The sequence below is a fragment of the Hypanus sabinus genome, chromosome 1 (assembly GCF_030144855.1).
Source record: "Hypanus sabinus isolate sHypSab1 chromosome 1, sHypSab1.hap1, whole genome shotgun sequence".
NCBI classification, from domain to species: domain Eukaryota; kingdom Metazoa; phylum Chordata; class Chondrichthyes; order Myliobatiformes; family Dasyatidae; genus Hypanus; species Hypanus sabinus.
This window is the reverse complement of record NC_082706.1, coordinates 17692475-17698897: the sequence shown is the minus strand read 5'-3', so window position 1 is coordinate 17698897 and position 6423 is coordinate 17692475. Positions and strand designations below refer to the sequence as shown.

Sequence of the window (6423 nt, the reverse complement as noted above, 5' to 3'; positions counted from 1 at the left end):
TTAAGTGTTCCTTTCATAACAGCCTCTACCACAATCCCTTGCAGTGTGTTCCAAGCACCCATCTCTCTCTGTATAAAAAACCTATTTCTGATATCTCTCCTAAATCTCTCTGCACTCATCTCAAAAGGATTCCCTCTGGTATTGACTCTGGTTGCCCTGGAAAAAAGGTGCACGCTGTCCACTGTATCTCAAGAAACAAAGCTCAACTTTATTCTGCTGTTATAGTGTTGCTTACATTGTAAATGTATGCTGGTGTTCATGTATTTATAGCGTATCTATATTTCTAACTTTATTTTTATATCATTCTTTATTCTGTATAATTGTTGAATGGTGTCATTTTTTTTGTTTCATGTAGTGCCAACACATCACAGCAATTTCCTAATACATTACTGTGGAAAGCCTTCAGTATATAGATAGTGCCCAAGACTCTTTTGCACAGTACTGTATTTGTCAGCATGGAGTAGAAAGCGATCTTGTAAATCTGACGGGAGACAAAGGATGTTGGGAATGGCGAGGGTGGAGAGCTGCTGAATGGGTGTGGGACAGGTGGCAGGGGCAGGGGGTGGCGTAGGTGCAAACACACCCAGCCCTGAGACACCAGGCAAGGTAATTTAATTCCAAACAATTGGTTTATTGATCATTACAGAATGGCTCGCTGGTGCATCCCATTCCCTCTCCTCTCCCTTCCCCTTTCCCAACCATGATTCCCCTCTCAACTGCCCCCTGAGTCCACAATAGCATCCCGTTTCAGAATCAGGTTTAATCATTGTATGTCATGATATTCTGTTCGCAACATAAATAAAGTGCAATGCATAAAACTACTATGGTACGATACAAAAGTTTAGGCACCCTCCGTGTCTATATGTTCCTAATACTTTTGCACAGTACTCTACCTTCCCTCTTTCTTTCCAGTCCAGTAGAAACATTTTGCCCTAAACATCAACTGTCCACTTCCTCGCACAGACTTCTGCATTTTACTGTCAATGAATAAGGTTGATCCCTGATCCTTGATAAAATCATTCCTATAGTAGGAGAGCAAAAACTGAATACAATACTCCAAGTACGACTTCACCAGTGTCTCGTGCAATCACTCCATGACTTTTATTCTCAACCCACTGACTGAAATGGCAAAAGGTTTCTTCAGCACCCTGTCTACCTGTAACTCAGCTACAAAAATATTGTATTACCGGGAGTATTATGTTTGCCTGTTCACAGGATGTGCATGTCCCTGGGACAGAAAACATCATCTGTGAATAATTATCCCCTAGGACACTAGTGAGATCGATGCAGAGTCATTCACATTTGCATGCTAGGAGCCACATTCATGCCAGACCAGGTCAAATTTCCTTCCCCAAAGGACAATGGAGGAAGAAGCAAATAAGCTGGAAATGCTCGATACGTCAGACAATGGCGAGAGAAAGAAGATTGACATTTCAGAAACAAAATTAGTGATTCCAAAACAGAGTTAGAGCTCAGGAAACAGAGTTAGTGTTTCAGAAACAGAATTAGAGCTCGAGAAACAGAGTTAAGACATTTTATCGCTCAGTCCTGGTGAAAGATCATCAAATTGAAGCACTCGTTTCGTTTCTCTCTCAACAGATCTTGCCTGACCTCAAGGATTTTCCAAGTTTATCACTGTAAGGACATCGACTGATTTTAGATTAGCAGATTTAGGATGAAGGAGCCTGGATGGTTAGACCTGACATTGCAATTGATTTCAATCATAAACAAGAGAAAATCTGCAGATGTCGGAAATCCAAGCAACACACACTCAATACTGGAGGAACTCAGCTGGCCTGATGAAGGGTCTCAGCCGGAAATGTTGACTGTACTCTTTTTCATAGATGCTGCCTGGCCTGCTGAGTTCCTCCAGCATTGTGTGTGTGTGTGTTGCAATAAATTTGAATGGTCTATGATTATCTGGGACCAAGAGGCCTTCCCCAGTTCCAGTCTTTTTTCCTATGCAATTACTGTAAGTCATTGTCAAAGGAAATTAGTATAACAAAGTCACAGACTTTGAACGTTTCAAATTTGACTTGCCTCCTTTTCTAAAACATTCACTTGCCTGCCTGTTGCCTGTTGGGGATACAGAATTGAGTGGCATGGTGTCATGACAACAGCCTTTCTCTGCAGGTCACGCAAATAAAAGAGCGTGCACACACACACACACACACACACACACACACACACACACACACACACACACACACACACACACACACACACACACACACACACACACACACACACACACACACACACACACACACACACCAAGTCAAGCAACATCCATGGAGAGGAATTAATAATTTATGTTTTGGAATGAGGCCCTTCATCGGCAGAAAGAAAGGGGACAGAAACCAAAATAAGGAAGTGAGGCGAGGGGAAACCTGTTCTGCACTGTATCTGTTCTGTTCTGCGTTACATCTCAATAAATAATAAATAAGTAAAATGGAAGAAAGGGAAGGAGGGTAGTCACTGGAGGGAGGTGATGGGCAGGAGAAGAGAATTGTGCAAGTGAAGACAGGGGAACCAGAAAGGGGAGTGGAAAATGAGAGAAGGGGGAGAAATTATCAGATGTTGGCAATTGATTTTCATATCAGGATGCAGGCTACCCTGAAAGAATATGAGGTGTCCTTCCTCCAACCTGATTGTGGTGTCATTGGGCAATTTAGGAGGTTACGGACCAACATATCAGAATGGGAACATTTAGTCACTCTGTTATGAGCACATTGTGGATGCAGCACATGCCAGCTACAAAATTCAGCTTGCTTGGGCTGCTCTGATAGCTCATTCCAAACATAAAAACTCTGCTGTCTAGGAGAGATGGTGATAGGACCACAAGAACTGCAGTTTGCCATTCTCCCTACAATGACACTCCATTCCCATGTGGAATTACGTTGCCATTCCTTCACGCTCACTAACTTCTGGGACTCCTCATCCAAGAGCACCGTGGGAGTGCCGTTACCTCATGGGCGTCCATGATTGGCATTCACCCGCCCAATCAGAGATGAGCAATTAATGCTGGACTTATCATTGACATCAGGCATGAAAGGGAGATTAAAATAACCATACACTTCTGCTTGTGGGTCAACAGTCAAATGAGAGATTGATGTTTTGACAAAAAATCTGCATAAATTTTGTGCAGAGGAATATGTATAGGATTATTTAATCAATTCAGGGCAGTTCATTGATCTGTGCAAATGGCCTTTGTGTTTCCTGCAATATTGCTTATCAACTGGCTTCATGATCATAATCAGCTTCATATATAATTATGAATATATAATATATATTAAGAAGTTAAATTAAATAGGTTGTGCAAAAAGAGGAAGGAGACGTAGTTGATAGTGTTCATGGGTTCAATACCTGTTCAGAAATCAGATGGCAGCGAGGAAGACAGTGTTCCCAAATCATTGAGTGTGCACGTTCAGGCTCCTGCATATCCTCCCTGATGGTAGCATTGAGAAGAGGGCATGTCCTGGGTGATGGGGATCCTTAATGATGGATGCCGTATATTTGAGGCATCACTCATTAAAGATGCCCTGGATGCCGAGGAGGTTTGTGCCCATGATGGGGCTGACTGACTTCACAACTTCCTGCAGCTTTCAGCTGGAAACTGGAGTCCTTGGAGAATCCCCCAATCATGGGGAGAATGTACTAATCCGACATTGTCAGGTCAGGATTGAACCCAAGATCATGGATCTCTAAAGGTGTAGCGCTAAACCCCATGAGAGCAGGTGAAAGATAATGAATTGTAAAGCTAAAGGGAATTACACCAATGGGATCAATCTGCTGAGAGCTAGCATGGATCCAATGGGATGAATGGCATCCTGTTGCAACATGACAATTAAGAATGTGAGAATTAACTTGAGATGTGATTGATAGAACGTCAAACAGTACAGCAGTGGAACAGGCCACTCAGCCCACAATGTTGTGCTGACCTGCTAAAACGCACATCAAAAGCACCCAAACACGAATGCTGGTCACACTTCTAGTACAATGGAGAAACAATATTGTCCATGTTAACCTAATTAAGACTTTCCATCCATTCGACCTAGTCAAGGCTAACAGAATCAATGTAGTTGCAAAGGATAATATGCAGTTAATGTTGTTACTAATGACTAGCAAAAGCAGTACATATATTAGGAGAGTTTTTAGATGTTACAGAGAAGACCACAGTCAGTGCAAATTAATAATTACACCTCCTTGCTGACAATCAACCCTGGCATACTTCAAGTACGCTCTCTCTCACTGCTCTACTGCCTCTACACCTATCACTGTGTGGCTGGCCACAGCTCTACACCATTCCGACTAATTTTACAACTTTCTGCCGCTTCTTTTGATCCTGTGCAGTAGCACCACCACCCCCCCCCCACGACCATACCAGATGGTGATGCAGCCATACAGAATGCACTCTACGGTACATCTGTAGAAGTTTTTGAGTATTTTAGGTGACAAATCAAATCACCTCAAATTCCTAATGAAATATAGCCATGGTCTTGCCTTCTTTATATGTTGCAACCACTTTAGCTCCTCACTGATCATGACCCAGGAACTTGAAATTGCTCACTCTCTCCACTTCTGATCCCTCTATGAAGACTGATCCATGTTCCTTTATCTTACCCTTTCTGAAATCCACAATCAGCTGTCTCGTCTTACTGACGCTGAGAGCAAGGTTGTTGCTGCGACACCACTTAAGTAGCCGGTAAATCTCGCTCCTGTACGCACCCTCATCTCCATCTGAGATTCTGCCGGCAATGGTTGTATCATCAGTAAATTTACAGATGGCATTTGAGCATAGAATAGAGAGAGATGAGTAGTGGGCTAAGCACACATCCCAGTGTTATTACCAATCCGTACAGATTGTGCTCTTCTGATGAGGAAATTGAGAAGCCAGTTGCAGAGGGAGGTATAGAGTTCAAGGTTCTGTAGTTTTTTTTCATCAGGACTGTAGGAACGATGGTGCCAAACATTGAGCTGTAGTCAATGAACATCATCTTGACATAAGTGTTTGTATTGTCCAGGTGATCCACATGTCCAATCCACATGGAGACAATGAAATTGGGTCTGCTGCAGACCTGTTATGATGATAGGCAAACTGCAGTGGGTCCATGTCCTTGCTGAAGCAGGAATTGATTATAGCCATGACCAACCTCTCAAAGCATTTCATCATGTGAGTGCTACCGGATGATTGTCATTAAGGGAGCCCACACTACTCTTCTTGAGCACTGGTATGATTGTTGCCATTTTGAAGCAGGTGGGAACTTCCGACTGTAGCAGTGAGAGATTGAAAAACTTGATTGAGCATCACTTCTGTGGGAAAATTGCTTCTTTAATGAGAGAGTTTGGAGGAGAATGGAAAGACTGGTTCAAGCTTTCAGAAACGCAACAAGAACTCAAATAATGCTGTCAGTTTTGCTTCTCTTTTCCCACGGCCATTTTTCTGCAGATGGTGCTTTCCCCGTTCAATAAGCAACAATGGCTCTAAGTTGAAATGGGATGATCCTGAACCTTCATTTCCACAAGGATTGGCAGAAGAGGGTCTGTACTTGGTTCAATGAGCCAGCCAGAAAAATACGCAGACGGAAGGCACGGCAAGCTAAAGCGCATTGCATTGCTCCACGACCAGTTGCTGGCCCCTTTAGACCTGTTGTTAGATGTCCCACTGTAAGGTATCACACTAAAGTACGTGCTGGATGAGGCTTCAGCTTGAAAGAATTAAAGGCAGCAGGCATCAACAGGAGACTGGCACGTACTATTGGCATTGCAGTTGATTATAGACGTCGCAACAAGTCAACAGAATCTATTCAGTGTAACGTTCAGTGTCTAAAAGAATATCGCTCTAAGTTGATCGTCTTCCCAAGAAAGGCTTCTGCACCCAAGAAGGGAGATTCCACAGCTGAAGAAATTAAAGTGGCAACTCAGCTAACTGATCCTGTCATTCCAATGAAGAATGTGTACAAGAAGGAGAAAGCTAGGGTAATCTCAGAGGATGAGAAGAACTTCAAGGCCTTCCCAAGTCTTCGTATGGCCCGAGCAAATGCCCGTTTGTTTGGAATCCATGCCAAGCAAGTGAAGGAGGCAGCAGAGCAAGATATTGAGAAAAATAAATAATATTGAACTTTTACATATAGAGCTCATGGGAAATAAACTGTCATTCTTCACAAAAAAAATGCTGTTAGTTTTAAAGTGATTATAGAAAAGTGATTATGGTCTGGACCTCGGGCTGAGATTCTAAATTGGACAAAGGCCAATTTTGATGGTATCAGAAAGGGTTTGGCAATGTGGATTGGGACAGGCTGTTTTCTGGCAAAGGAGTAATTGGTAATTGGGAGGCCTTCAAATGTAAAAATTTGAGAGTACAAAATTTGTATGTGCCTGTCAGAATAAAAGGCAAGAATAATAGGTTTAGGGAACATTGGC

The 6423-nt window shown here is 42.7% G+C and overlaps 1 pseudogene; it reads left to right on the top strand.

Moving 5' to 3' along the window:
• Window positions 1-5478: 5478 nt before the first annotated feature.
• On the top strand, window positions 5479-6114 carry LOC132391326 (large ribosomal subunit protein eL13-like; annotated as a pseudogene).
• Window positions 6115-6423: the final 309 nt, after the last annotated feature.